General features: G+C 45.2%; 1 pseudogene; it reads left to right on the forward strand.

Annotated features, from left to right (window-relative positions):
• Positions 1-12,987: 12,987 nt before the first annotated feature.
• On the forward strand, positions 12,988-15,637 carry LOC118364103 (uncharacterized; annotated as a pseudogene).
• Positions 15,638-16,270: the final 633 nt, after the last annotated feature.

Here is a 16,270-nt window from a genome sequence, read left to right on the forward strand (position 1 = left end):
ATAGGTAATCGACTAGCCGGACTGTTCCCCGGACTCCAGTTGTAGGGATTTGTACAATGCACAAACAAGGCTATTGAACCTGACATTTGGTGTCTGTCTTTATTCCTTTATCTAACATATCATACTGAAACATGGTATCAGAAGTGGCTCGGAAAACACATGTTTGTTATTTTTGTAGCTAAGTACAGTATAGGCGCAGTTACGTTCCATATGCGAACACACGCCGTTTCCTACTCACAACACTGATCAACTCGTTGTTAGCTGGCTAGCTAGCATCACTACCTACGTCGATGACTGAAGGCAAAGAAATCTCATATTCCATTGCTATGGCAGCGAACATTCCGCCACCAAATCCCATGGTTCTCACAGGGGACTGGAATACTAATTGGGACAACTTCAGGGATGAATTCGAGGACTATGCGCTGGCGACCGGTCTACATGAGAAACCCAACGAGGTACAAGCTGCAACTCTGAGGAGTTTAATGGGCAGCGAATGCAGGCATATCTACCGGCACAATCTCACCCTCACAGCACGACAACAGTGTGATGCAAAGGCTATATTGGATGCATTGGAGAATTACTTCAAACCCGCCAGAAACGTAATTTATGAGCGGTTCGTTTTCGGAAGCTGTAAACAGGAAGAGGGTGAGTCAGTACACAACTTTATAACCCGTTTGAGAGAAATCCGCCACTTGGGAATACGGGGATTGAAAGATGAATTGATTCGTGACAAAATAGTGCTGGGAATTGCAAATGAGGATACACGCCGGCGTCTACTGAGAGAGAGAGACTTAACATTAGTAACTGCCATCGAAATGTGCCGCACTGCTGAAGTCACTGACATGAGAATGAGAGCAATGGAAATCCAAACCCCACGCTCCGACGTTGATACCGTTCACGCTGTTGCTAGGCAGACATTCAGACTAAACCAATCGAGGCAGAGCAATGCACCACGAACGGTGAACACAGAGAGCCCCGTAGCATGTAAATACTGTGGGAATACACACACACGTGGCAAAGAGCACTGCCCGGAAAACCATGCAGAGCTTGTGGAACTAATAGTAATTTTGCAAAAGTGTGTCTCAAAAGCAAAAGAAGGGTGAGTGAGGGCAAGATTCACTGTGTTGATGATGTCACTCATTGTTCAGAGCTGAAAAGTGAAAGTGACATTTACATGCATGAATCCATTGGGGCTGTACACTCAAGAGGGAAGAAATGGTTTGTGACACTACGATTACACAACAAGCAACAACAATGTCAACTGGATTCTGGTGCTTACATGCAACGTAATGAGCTACAAAGACAAAATCAATCTGGCACGTGACACACATCTATTGCCCATCGATACTAGACTAAAGCTCTACTCAGGAGAGCTAATGAGCTCTATGGGCACCTTTGAGACCGAATGTGTTATTCGGGGACGCAAACACAAGATGGAGTTTGAGATTGTAAAAACCAGTCAACATCCTCTCCTCTCAGGCTCTACATGCGAACGCCTGGGACTGATGCAGTTCACTGTACCAAATGACCTGCACATTGTGGATCATGTCCAGCATGGACCCCTGTCCAAAGAACAACTACTTAGCAGATATGACAATGTATTCAACATGCCCGTTGAATCTGTGCCTGGGGAGGTACACTTTGAAGTGGATTAGGCCAGGATTGTCACCTGGATGCCCGAGATGCATTCCTTCAATGCAAGCTGGATGAAGAAAGCAGCCTCATGACTACCTTCTGGACCCCCTGGGGTCGTAAACACTGGCTCAAGCTCCCGTTTGGTGTCTCAGTGGCGCCTGAGATATACCAACGTAAGCAGCACGAGTTACTGGCTGGGCTCAAAGGCATTGAACCCATCGCTGATGATGTCCTGATCGTAGGCTGTGGTGACACAGACGAAGAAACAGTACGCGACCACGATGTGAAGCTCCTGGCACTGATGGAGCGCTGCCGATCAGTTAAGCTTCGCCTTGGCCTGAAGAAGCTGCAGTTCAAGGTGAAAGACGTCCACTTCCATGGCCACATTCTCTCGGCAAAAGGCCTGAAGCCGGACCCAGACAAGGTCAGAGCGATCCTCGACATGCCGAACCCGTCTGATGCAAAAGGAGTACAGCGTCTCATCGGCTTTGCAAACTATCTTGCAAAGTTCATGCCACACCTATCAGCAGTCTGTGAGCCTCTGCGCCGGTTGCTGGACAAAGACACACCATGGCACTGGCTACCCAAGCACGAGGCCGCAGTGCAGGAGATGAAATCTCTGGCTTCATCCATGCCAGTGTTGCGCTACTACGACGTCATGAAGCCTGTCACAATCCAGAGCGACTCCAGCCAAAGGGGACTTGGATGCTGCCTTATGCAGGAAGGCCAGCCCGTTGCGTTTGCCTCAAGAGCGCTCACCCCCACCGAACAAAACTATGCACAAATTGAGAAAGAGTGCCTCAGCATCGTCTTCTCCTGCCAGCGATTCCATCACTACTTATATGGGCGAGACCTGGTCATCGCTGAAACTGACCACAAACCACTCATTGCCATATTCAGTAAACCTCTCCTCAACGCGCCCAAGAGGCTTCATAGCATGCTCCTGACTCTGCAAAACTACAGCCTGAAGGTCATTTACAAGCCAGGACCAGAGATGTACATCAGCGACACACTGAGCAGGGCAACAACACAATGTACAGGCAGAGGCACTGTCCATCAGCGGCAGGCCTGATGTTCGCTACAGCAGGAACAACAAGATGTTCAACAGATCAATCAGGCAGACTACTTAAACGTCACAGATCACCGCCTAGCCCAGATAAGGCAACACACTGACAAGGACGAACGCCTACAGTCACTGAAGTCCATGGCTCTCGCAGGTTGGCCATACCTGAAAGAGGAGACACCTTTCACAGTGAGAGAATACTGGACCTTTCGAGATGAGATCAGCGTGCACAATGGCATCTTGTTCAGAGGTCAGAAGGTCATTATTCCCAAATCACTACGTCCAGAGATGCTTACCCGCATACACTCCAGTCACGTTGGAGGTGATGCATGCTACCGCCAGGCTCGTGAAACATTATACTGGCCAAACATGCAAGCAGAAATGAAAGACTTTGTCAGCAACTGTACCACATGCAACGAGTACGCTCATGAACAGCAAAAGGAAACCATGATGTCACACGAACTGTCCACAAGGGCCAGGCAAATCGTCAGCATGGACTTATTCAGCCACAGACAAAAGGACTATCTTCTCATCGTTGATCACTACTCTGACTTTTGGGAAATTGAACTGCTCCCTGACTTGTCTGCAGAGACGGTCATAAAGCTCTGCAAGGCGCAGTTTGCAAGGCAAGGTCAGCCTGACAAGGTAATCACGGACAATGGCCCACAATTCACTGCACAGTTCAAGCGTTTCGCCTCAGAATGGGAGTTTGACCACGTGACCTCCTCTCCAAGACACCCAAAAGCAAATGGCAAGGCAGAATCAGCTGTCAAGATTGCAAAAAACCTGTTAAGCAGGGCCTTGCGCGACAGCAACGACCCATGGAAAGCGATCTTACAGTGGAGGAACACACCCACCAAAAACATGGACAGCAGCCCAGCACAACGCCTTCTGTCCAGACATCTGAAGACTACCATCCCAGTAGCTAACAAGCTACTTGAGCCCTGCGTCATGGTTGGCGTCACGGACAAACTGCGTCACAGAAAGCAGCTCGCTAAGTGCTTCTACGACCGGACTGCTCGAGACCTACCAGAGCTGGAGGTGGGTGAAACGATAAGGATGAAACCGCTGCCGGGAGACCACACAGGACTTTGGAGGCTGGGCACATGCCTGCAGAGAGTTGCACCACGTTCTTACCTGGTGGATGTTGGTGGCTCCCTCTATCGTCGCAATCGGGTGGATCTGCGCGTAGCAGAGCAGACAAACCAGAACACGCCATACACTCACCTAGATGAGCTGGATCACAGTCCAGGCCTAAGGGTAAGGTGTGCAGAATTGAGACATGGGCCAACTGAAGGTGAGGCTTCTACCCCACCAAGCTCTACAGCTCGTGCCCCTAATCCTAACCCTGTCAGAGCCAATACTTACTCACGGGTGGGTCGGCTGTGCAAGCCACCGGACAGGCTTACTCTGTAAGCAAGGGACTGTTAACTTGCCCTCGTTTAATTAAAATCGATATTTTTTCTTGAATAATTAAATTGAAATTAAAAAAGGAAGATGACAACTGAAGTAAAAAAGAAAATGTCATGCTTTTTCTATTGTTATGACCTGACTGTTAAAAATGTAATGTTATGCCTTTATGTTTGCACTTTCTATTTAAAAGGATGATGTTACGGAGTCCAGTTGATAGGTATTCGACGAGCCGGACTGTTCCCCGGACTCCAGTTGTAGGGATTTGTACAATGCACAAACAAGGCTATTGAACCTGACATTGGTGTCTGTCTTTATTCCTTTATCTAACATATCATACTGAAACAGTTTCCTCCCGTTTTCATCTCAATATTACAGCGCAATCAAAAGATAGAATGAAATAAAGTAATGAAAGACAGACAAAGTAGCGCTCAGCTTCCTTTACTCACTACTTATCCACCCTATCACTAACAAGACCTCTGACCCTTCACCCTCGTACTTTCCGCCGCCAGGAAACATGCCAAACCCAGTCCCAGGCTGCACAGCTAAGATCCGATCAGGGAGTTTAGAGTGTGTGGACCTCATTAGTCACTGCTGTGTTGATAACTGAGATTTATGACCCTTCACCTTCAAATCTGGTCGCCCAACTATTCTCTCTCCGCCACAGAGAGAATTGCCCCTACCCTTGTGTTCTTTAGACCAAAGTGTTTGGAATTCTGCCTCTGTCTCTGGGGAGATCCATGTCACCTGTCAGTGAAAGCCATTCAGTGTTGCATGTGAGCCCGTAACTCAAGACCCCAAATTAATGATCCCCCTTGCCCCTACCATTGGCCCCCATACCACCTCTCTTTCTCTTTTTCTTTCTCTATGTCTCTCTCTCTCTCTCTCTCTCTCTCTTTGAAATCAAGTCAGTTCTGTTGGAGGGGGCACCATCATCGTCTGGCCCTTTTTTATATTCCGGCTGGCAGATTCCCAGCATCTGCTGCTCGGCGGCGACAGGAATAGAAGCTGGGAGCGGATGCTAGAGTGGACATTGGTTAGCAACAGCCCTGCAGTGTCATTTCAGAAATTGCCAGTGGCAGCTGAGCTGACATGGAATGAAAGTGATAGTCATTGTACCTGAGGCTTCAAACACTCTACCATGGCGCTGCTGCAAAGACACACACAAGGTCAGTGTCTCAAGGGGGCATGGACCATGGTGCCAATAGGGCTTTAGATAGACTATGACTTTTTAAAGAGACATAAACAGTTAAACAGTTGAACAGTAGCTTTTGCAGGGTCGAGCATCTCAAGTCCAAGGCATGTGGGGATGTGGCACATTTGTGTAACACCACAATTACTTTTTAAAAATAATTTTTTGGGGTTTTCAACCTTTCTCCGCAGAAGAATGAAAGAGGGAGGGGAAGAATAACAAATAACTTCCTATTTTCTTCCCATGTCTGATTTCAAAGCAAGGTGAGAGGAAGGGCCAGGGTGTGGGATGTGACGGGATGTGACACCCCTGGGATGGGGCATCAGAATCTAATGATGTGGGAACAGAATGTTTTGGGGTGGGGTAGAGGGGAAAGGGAGCAAATTAGATCAGGAGCTATCGAACTTCTCCTTTCCTGGAGAATATTGGATTTCACACATTACAAATCCTCCTGCATCTCTCCCTATCCAGCCAGTCAGATAAACGACAGTGACTCGGTTGGGGCTTATCTGCTTGAAATATTACATTCAATATGGTCTCAGACACAACCAAAATATTACAAGGGTCATTCTAATTTGTGTGTGGGGGGGTCAAATGAGTCATTATACAAGACTGAGTGTTGCATCACTTGGTCTCTGAATTTCTCTCTCCCTCTCTATTCCATGCCTCTCAAAATTCCTGCTTCTTAGTCATTCTCCATGACAGGTCCTTCAAAACAAAGAGGGAAGATCCATTCCAGAGGTGCCTCCTCCATCCAAAATCAACCCAGAGTGGAGCCTGTGCCGTGCAAAATGCTGTGGCGATGCTCTCACTTCGCCCTTTATTTTCCAAAAATACAGTTGGAAGTTGGCAGGACCCCAAACTGTGACTGCTCGCAGCTCAGTAAACACTGCTTCCCTTTTTCCTGTGCAATGGAAACCTGTCCGAAGTCAGGAGAGCTACAGAAGCTCTGTGTTATGGTTAAATCATAGGCCCGGGGAGAGCAGGTGCTTCCCCAATACTCTGGGGAGACGTTGGCCCTGGCCCTGAGCGCTGGTCTAGGATCAGCTTTCCCTAGCCCGCGTCTAACCTTAACCACTATAAGCCAATGAACCATACATTCCCTGGACCAGGGCTTAGAGGCAAATTCTATACCCCAAGTTTTTCCTGCACTGACAGCAGACTTTCACAGAAGGAACACTGTTAGAGAAGGGAGGCTACAGTAATATGACAGGGCCAATGGGGTTGATGAGGTGGGGCTATGGATGCAGTGGTATCTGAGAGAGGATAGAGATAGTGGATATTCATAGCTCTGATAAAAAGGTCAAGAGAGCATAAAGATGATTATTTCCAAACCCTGCTCTTAAACATCAAATTGGTTGTGTAAACGTCTCAGTAACAGTACACTTTCCCAGTTGACCTTTGTGCTGACATGTATGCTTCTGATTTTCTCGGTAAGGGAGAGAATGGAGAATACATCCATCCACATCAAAGCGAACCCTGAAATTAAAGTCACATCGGCAAAAAATTCCTTGGCCTCCCATTGCGCATTCCTGAAAACCCAATACCTTTGCACCGCTGTAGGTAGGAGGAATTATGGATTGGGTACATAATGAAGATACAATTACAGATATTAAAGGCAAAACTGTCAACAGCTGACTTACCTGGTTCCAAATTATCAGGGACAGAGGCGGTGGTATTGTTCCTCTGTTAGTTTGCTTGTTAGGAGCCCATTGTGTTTACTTTGGTTTTTCTCTCCGTAAAAATGTATGGTCAGCCATACTTTTATGTTGGCTGAGTTATGTGGCGCTCTCTGGCAGGGATGCAGCAGGGAGCTTTGAAGTGAGGCCATAAAACGCAGCGAGAGAGCAGTCAAGGCAGCACTGTATCGTGGGGCGGGACATGCAGGTCAATAAAGTCAGTGGCATCAGCACTATACAGGGAGTGAGGGCAGGTCCTGGTCATACAGTGACCTGGAGCCTCTGCCAAGAGGATACTAACCTGTAGTACATCCATGGCACGGATCAAATAGTAGGCACAAATAAATTGTTACTGCAAACAGTTCAGAAGCCTTGGCAGAACCAATACGGGTAGTTGTGTATGGAATCATGTGCAGTAGTATAGTAATAAAACACTGATATCTAGATGACACAAGGCCATAGATATGTATAGTTTCAGAGCTAGGAGTCAGGTGATGTAATTCTTATCATGTGTGATTTGAAGTGGACTGAAGTTTGATTAATATGTGACTGCTGTGTCGTGGGTCCATGTTGAGTCCATTTAAGTTATGAGTGTACTCTGTAAGATCAAACAAATCCCCTGTAGCTTGGAGAGGGGAGAACAAGTTTCCATTGCTGGCATATTTCCTATTGCTAACTAAATTCCCTCTATAAATAAAAAGGCCCTCATGGACCTGAATCACAGAAAGACCTCTGAGTCGGGAGAGTGATGAGTTGTTTAACTCATCTCTCCCCTCAACCTGAGTGTGGTGATTATTTTATCATCACTGATCAATGTGAAGATGCTACCTTTCCACGGCAGCCCTCCAAGGGCTCGCCAGTGAGCTCACGTGTTGAGAGAGAAAAGTAAAAAATGAAAGGCAAAAGAAAAACAGCAGGGTGAAAAATGGCTGCGATCAAAGTGTCCTCTACGGCTCAACGTCTCCCATTTTTATTTCACTTCGAAAAATATATATATAGTTATAGGAGAAGACATATAGGAGAAGACAGCATCTGGCGTAAAGCTCTGGGGGATTTGGGTACCTAAATGAAGCCAGATCAGCTATTTATTGCCCTAAGAAACCTGTTTGTGTGTGTGTGTGTGGCATGTTTAGTTCTGACTCAGTATATAACAGAACTGCTGAAAGAATCACAGTTTGATTTATGTCTTCCACAGCTACTGTCGGTGGGCCACCAGAGCCTCTACTATTTACTGTTTATAACAACCAACCTCTGAGAGCCTGAGAGAGCGCCAGACCCACTGCAATGCTTTACTTACAACCTGACCCCACTCTAAATCTTTCCTTCTCTCTCTCTCTCTCTCTCTCTCTCTCTCTCTTTCTTTCTTTCTTTCTTTCTCTCCTCTCTCTCTCTCTCACTTTCAAACACAAATAGTGAGAGTTTTATCAGATTGTTCTCTCTCTTTTGGACTTGTATGTGCTATTACTATTAGTTATTACTATGAGCCACATGACTTAGACACTTATAGGTTAACCTGAGTTAGAATTTGAATGAGAAAGTGCTTGTTTGTGAGGGGGATGGGTATGAGTGCTAAAATTATCTTTGGAACAAGCAACCTTGTTTGATCTTTTTTTCACTGTTTGGTTAAAACCTGCAAACCCTCACAAATATGTTATGACACTGCTGCAACGGGTGTCTCACGGAAGCAAGGTAGCACACTTGAACACCAACACGAGCACACCCAGATGCTATCGTAGGCAATAACAAACAGGCGAGGATAGAACTGGGCAAGGTTAGCACAGGGACATGTTGGTGTGTAAGAATGGCATGCATGAGTACAACACTGACGATAAAGTGTGAGGTGAGATACTTGTCACATAGAACTCAATGCAGGTTAAAGGCACAGCATAGACTAGACCCAACATAGTAAACATAAATCTGGAACACTACAATTTGTGTGATAAATTACGTTTGGTATGGTTACATAACACACAAGGTTACTTAAGGCAAAGCCAAAAGTAGGGTGGTTGGTTCGGGATGGATGGCAAGGCATATAATGTAAAAGTCTAGCAACCCAAAGGTTGCGTGTTCAAATCTCATCATGGATAACTTTGGCATTTTAGCTAATTAGAAACTTTGCAATTACTTACTACTTAGCATGTTAGCTAACCCGAACTGTAACCTTAACCATTTGACCTAACTCCTAACCCTAACCGTACCCCCTAGTTTAGCTAACGTTAGCCACATAGCTACCTAGCCATAACAAATTGGAACATATCATACTTTTAGCAAATTTGTAACATATCGTACACATTTTTACATTTACTACAGTACGTTACGTCTACTTCTGAATCCAGGTTGAAAGGCAACAGTGAGTTTACTTATCGATCAGCACCATGAATCACTCAGAGGGAATTCATTCCAGCATGCCATCCAAAACATGAGCCATCCAGAACAAGGCCATACTTAGCTTCAATGAAATGTGAAACACATTTGTGTTATTTTGAACAACTCACACACAACCCAAATTAGATTTATTGAATATTTATTTCAACGTAGAGAGGCTATTTAAACCAAGAAATGATCATAAAAACAATTCAAGCACAAATTTGTGCTGCTCACTGACTTATATATATTTTAAGTGTGTTAATGATTGCGTGAATGTGTCATGTTTTTACCCCATATTCACACATACTCATGGATCAACCTCCAAGAGACCTGTGCATTCTTTTGTCATGCAACCATTGTGCCCTGTCAAATAAGGAATAAAAGGACAACAGTATTACATGGCACGGACACCATGACCCAGACATGTATGCCTAATATCAGGTTTCACATCAACAGACTATTCTAAACAGGGGAGATTCCCATGTAAAACATTTTAGGGAACGTTTCATGAAATATGTATGGTCTGTCCTATTACACAAAATGGAGGGAATGACCCCTGAGTGGGTTTATAGTTTTGGTATTTGGCACAGCAAGATACAGCCACCCACTTTCAAGCTGATCCCGCACTGCAACATTATTGGGGGTCAGGGTTGGGACACAGTTTGTGTGGTCCAAGGCAACTAAAAATGACCCGAATCTAAGTAAAACAGGCCTATGTTTATAAAAGATAAGACCTTAGAATGTGTTTAAACTGATTTGTAGATCCAGACATTCCATTAAATCACTGCACACATGATAGAGCACACTGAAACACTGGACCAGGCAGTGCTTTATCCGTTTTTGTGGGGCTACGTAAGCTCATACTTTTGTGGCTCTAAATAGCATAAGGGGAAAATTGGTCCTTTGACCATTAATTCTGACATGATTAGCCTACATAGGGGAAGTGAAAATGTATTGTAGTAACTTATCAAATGTTGCCTTCATGGCAAAACTAAAATAATGTAGCAAATACCTGTTCGCATTGGAGTGTGCGCGTATGCAGCGTCCCTAGTCTTTGTATCATCATGATGGAGCAAAACTTGCAGTCGAACAACCTATCGGGAGTTTAGGTTTTGGTAATCTGTGCTCTGCGTCTATCCAATCACAGATGTCTGTCTGTCTGTCTGCTCTGTAAATCTCGCGCGACACGAACAGAAGTCATGGCTGCCGTACGGAGCAGCAAACTTCTACACAAATTGTGTTGCATCTCCAACGTGGAAAGACTCTGCATCAGTCATCTTCTTTACACGGCTCAGGTGTTTACATTTTGCAATGCTCTCTATGTTTAGTGACATTTATTCAACAGTAACTACGCTGAACTAGCCTCATAATAACTGGGTGTTTTAGTAGGTTACCTACCTATAGCCTAGCCTGTAGCATAGCCAGAGTACATTCAAATGAGATACTGATAGCTTTTGTACTGTGATGGACAGACAGGACTGTCTTTGAACTTCATAACTATACAAACTATGTGGCTTCAACGCAACTCTGAGTTATGATATGGCCTACTGTGGCAAATTAATAAGGTAGATATAACAGTAGCTACGTAGATAAATTCAAATGAGTAGTCAGCATTGGGAAATGTTATTCTTTGGCCTTGATCACGAGAAAAAAAACAGAATGCTATGCTTTTATCAGATATGTCCCAGATAAAATGAATGTTAAATAAAATAATCTATCAAATGTTTAAAAACAAATATTATAGTAAAATTATTTTCATCGAAAAAAATGTGAGCAACTCAACAACAAAAAATGTAATTGTGGCATCACCAATATGATTTAAAATACGGTTTATGCCAACAACAGTCAGCAACATGTGAAAGGGATGTTAGTGACACCATTATTCTGATCTGTAAGCCTAGTGACTGGTGAGTCAGTTATATTGGCTAACTGTTCACTTCTGCCATGCAGAAGCCACTGGACAGTGAGTGCGAGCATGGGTCAAATAGGTTTCGCTACCAGACCTGGCTTTCCCCCCACATCAGAGTGGTATATCCCACAGCCCTAGCCAGGTAAATGCCCTATACAGTCCTGCAGTCAAGCTGCTGAAACCCCTCAACACGGGTGGGTATAATTTGTGGAACGTTCCAACAGGAATCTGTTCCAAAAACTTTGTAGATAAAGTTGCCAACAAACAAGGTATACAAAGTTGTATAGTGGCATAACAAGATACAGGGTAGGGAGCGGGCTATTTCATTACGTTTTTCACTCATCACGTTTATTCCCAAAAAATGTCTGCCCTCACTCTGGTAGCCTAAACATTAAGATTAAGCTACGTGGTGAGTTGATGCCTATTCGGCAGCTAGTTAGCTAGGTGAAGTGATCATGCTACTTTGTATGCTTTGTTTGTTGGCAACCTTGTACCTTACAAAGTATTTGAAACAGGTCCCTGTTGGAACATTCCACAAATTATACCCAACCCCTCAACACACAGACAAAGCCCTTCAACTGTCATCTTTAAAATAACTTAACTAACCCAGACAAGTAGAACATCTGGGCATAAAGCATCTCAGAGTGGATCTAGGATCAGTTTAGCCTTTTAGATAATAATGATTACGATTATATATCCTAGATCAGCAATGCCACACCGATGCTTTATGAATATGGGCCCTGAACAGAAATTTAAATAGGCTACATAGCCTAATACCCTTTTCACACTACCATGCCGAGATGAATGGACCATGTGAGTAGACCATTTTCCATGCCAGTGTGGTTCGGGTCAGCACGATATTGTGGAAAGCGGTAAATCTTCTCATCCTCCCAGTTGACCCTCACTGTCCCAACCTTTCCTCGTTACATAACCAAACTTTGAATCTTGTTCTGTTTTCTGTTGACCCCTCAGGCCATACACACCCATGCGGGGGGTTCTGTCCAATGTGTGGTTTGACCACTACAAAATCTCACGGGACTGTCTGGAGCACTTGGAGTCTATAGACGCCATGGCCAACTCCCTGGGAGCGGTCATACAGGTGGCGGTCAGGGCAGGAGTACCTAAACACAGGATGATCATAGGTACTGTGTCTCTCTCACACACACATACACACACACACACTACTTCTGCTGCTACTAGAGCTGTCTTACTTAGCCTGTTTTATTTCCCTGTCTCTTTTTGGCTGTATGTCAGATTTGGCTGTATGCTTTCTCCCTCACTCGTTGCCTTCCTCATGACATCCTAACTCCATGACCCCCCTGAATGTGTCTGTTATGCACCCCTCCACTTGCCCATTTGCTTGATCTCGCTCTCCACACACATCACTCTCTCTCTCTCTCTTGGCCTTGGTGTTCTCAACTCCCTCCGTCATGATATAAAATGAAGAATGCAAGTTATCAGGTTTCTTTGTCCTTTTATACGCTGCCAATTATGAACCGTAAAAGTATTTCCGGAGTGATTCTCAGGTTCTGCAAATCCTTTTCCCCAAATATTTTGGTTATCAGGTTTGCGTGTAAATAACAATGACATAAAACCGCTCAGATCAAGTGCCATAAACACTATTTTAGAACCTAGGTAAGAGTTCCCACGGGAAATATGTGGGGGGAGGGGGGCATCGCAACGTTTTATGTCTTTGTAAGAGAACGAATGATAGCCGTCCATGAAAGGGGAAACCGATGGGAACAGTGGGAAAAGGGTTAACCTACAAGCCCTGAAATATATACATTTACAGAAATAGTTGTGAGTAGAAAAAAAGAGCTGAGCGTTTGTGTGAAAGGCCCAGTGTGGAACGCCAGAAAAGCCCCTGAACTCCACTCCCAGAGAAAGTGATTCGAAAAACACATGTTCCTGAGAGACTGCTGAAATATTATCTTTCTAAATCATAACATTTTGTCATTAACTATAAATACCCATTGGAGTCACTCGGCATACTGGAGAAACGAAGTGGTCTGTACCCAGAGTCCACTTGCAGGGCTGACGGACTGACAAGCGCCAGATCTTTCCGTGGAAAAAAAGTTTTTCAAGGAAAATCCACTGCCGCAGGCTTTTGGGTTTATGTTTTTCACTCTTTAAGAAAAGCACGGATTTGCTGGGAAATCTCAGGAAAGAGAAGCTATCACCACAGTCGTGATTTCACACATATAGGCTCGCACACACACCGAAAACACACAGCAGCACTGTACCAAACAGCACCACGGAGGGGTTTAAGAAAGAAGGAGACATTAGAATGTGAATGTATGGTTGCGGTTTGTTATCGTGGATTGGAATGAGAGATTGAGAGTATACCAGAAAGACGGTCTCAAAGTACATACTCTTAGAAAAAAAGGTTCTTCAGCTGTCCCCATAGGAGAAGGCTCTGCCTGGTCCCAAAAGTGTTCTACCTAGTACCAGAAAGGCTTCTACAAAGGGTTATCCTATGTAGACAGCTAAAGAACCCTTTTATGTTCTAGATAACACCTTTTTTTCAACGAGTGTAGCCGGTGAAGTAAAGAAAGACACCGAGAATCTCATGGACAAATGTTTTATTCATTGGGCAAAGCGTGTGAACTCCCCCTTCCTCTCATATCTCCGTTCTTCCCTTCCCCCTCTGACAGGATGATGGGTACTTGCACACTTTCCCAGATGTACGCTGTGTGCCCAGATGTACCCAGATGTGTGAGATTAAGGACGGACTCGTGAACGGATGCCGACTCCCGAGGAGCGAAAAAGCTGATGATGTGGAACTAAGGAATGTTTTTTCTTTTCTTTCGCAGGCAAAGGCAGAGTATTTTCCACTTCGGACCGCTTAAACTGCCAGGATGGCTTAAGCTACTGTTACTCATACATAATAATAAATGAATATATTTATTATTATGTCGCTACATTATATTATTCCCAATATGCACCGTTGAAAAATGTGATCTTCCCGTGAAAAGCACTTGGGATACAATATTCGATGCACATTTTCAGTGAATACCTGCAGAAAGAGACCTAATGGACCCAGTACAATGACATGTTCTGTTTTGTCTTGTTCCTCGTCCAAAGGGGGTTTCTCTATGGGCGGAGCTATGGCCCTCCACCTAGTGTACCGTTATCACCGTGGCGTAGCAGGATTCTTTGCTCTGTCCATCTTTCTCAACGAGGACTGTAGTATATCAGGTAAGGGAGGCGCTCACTGGGCATAATGTCGTGTCCAGGCAATATTCTAAATCTTAACTAGAGTGCCGGAAATCTACAACTATCTAGTAAACTGTCCTTTGAACGACAGACAGTGGTAGAGAAATATTGGTGTATTGATATACAGTGTCCCAATTCAAAGATGCTCCATGTCAGTCCCAAGACCTTGCATTTATCTGGAGTTGGCTGCACTTGGTTCTGACAGCGATATTGGACCTATAGTGTGTGCTAGTAAGCAGTCTAGAAGTATCTGACTGACTCTTCTCCCCCTGCTAGGCTGTGGAGGAGAGGGCAGGGGCGGGGAGCCCCCTCCCAGAGCTGTTCCAGGGCCATGGGACAGGAGACGAGTTGGTGTTCCATAAGTGGGGAGGAGAAACTACGGCAGTGCTGAAGAAGGCTGGGATGACGACCACCTTCCACTCGTTCCAAGGTCTCCAGCACCAGCTCTTCCGACCAGAGATTGAGCTACTGCGCTCCTGGAACTTCACCAAGCTGCTCCCGGATTCTCACCAAGCTGCTCCTGGACCCTCACCAAGCTGCTCCTGGATCCTCACCAAGCTGCTCCCGGATCCTCACCAAGCTGCTCCTGGATCCTCACCAAGCTGCTCCCGGATCCTCACCAAGCTGCTCCCGGATCCTCACCAAGCTGCTCCCGGATCCTCACCAAGCTGCTCCCGGATCCTCACCAAGCTGCTCCTGGATCCTCACCAAGCTGCTCCCGGATCCTCACCAAGCTGCTCCTGGATCCTCACCAAGCTGCTCCCGGATCCTCACCAAGCTGCTCCCGGATCCTCACCAAGCTGCTCCTGGATCCTCACCAAGCTGCTCCCGGACAGTCTAGATGCTAGTGGGCAGTGACCAGTCAGCCCCACACCACTAAACAGACACATTAACCATATGTTATTAACACGTTAATAACACGTTTACAATATTGAGCTGATTTAAACTGGGCCAAACCAAAATGTACTGCGCTGGCCTGGTAGAGCATTGCCTGTAGTTTCTGGAACAAAGCTGGAAAAGCGAGCCAACACGGTTTGGTCGGTATTATAGTGCGAAAGGGATATTAACGTGCTGAGTGGGCTGTGGACCACCTCACAACCACTGTTGGACATAATACCGTTTTTAAAAAAAAATTAAGTGTTAATAAAAAAAAATGTTTCTGCTTGGACACTGTCCGTTGTGCTTGCTTAGTGTACTCAACAGCTGTGTGGTTCCCTTCAAAAAAGAACATGTGATAGTTGAGTGTGCTTATAACCATTCCCTCTGCACTAGTACAGTCTCCACTCTTAACACTTCAGCCTCGTCTGTCTGTCTATGATAGGATATGGGAGCATGCTCTGCCTCCACCCCTATAGTCTATAACTAACACCGGAGTCCGATTAGTATTGTTTCTGTAGAGAGAGCAGGAATTGTTAGGTCAATCTTTCGCTCGCTCGTTTTTTTTTTTTATACACCATTATCGTTTTTGTGCTGGGAAATGTGTTGAACATGTGTGGGGACGGAGGGAGCTGTTCTGTTTGCTCAGTAGTTCTGCTCTGTAGAACACATCGCTTCATTGATGGTTAGTGGGAGGAAGCGGTTAGCTGTTCCTCCCTTCTTCCGCCCAGCAGCCTCTCGCTCAATGTTGGGCTTAAGGTAGTCCGGATGTTGGGCTGCCTTCACTAGTATAGGGCTGCAGGCCAGGGTAAAAACACAGGAAGATCATGAGTGAGCAGTAGTAACACTTAGGTGCCAAACATAAATGAGAGTTATGGAAATGATTCACGTTTCTTGTATAGCCCTGGCTATAAATTAAACAA

Source organism: Oncorhynchus keta, chromosome 31, assembly GCF_023373465.1.
Source record: "Oncorhynchus keta strain PuntledgeMale-10-30-2019 chromosome 31, Oket_V2, whole genome shotgun sequence".
Lineage (NCBI taxonomy): Eukaryota > Metazoa > Chordata > Actinopteri > Salmoniformes > Salmonidae > Oncorhynchus > Oncorhynchus keta.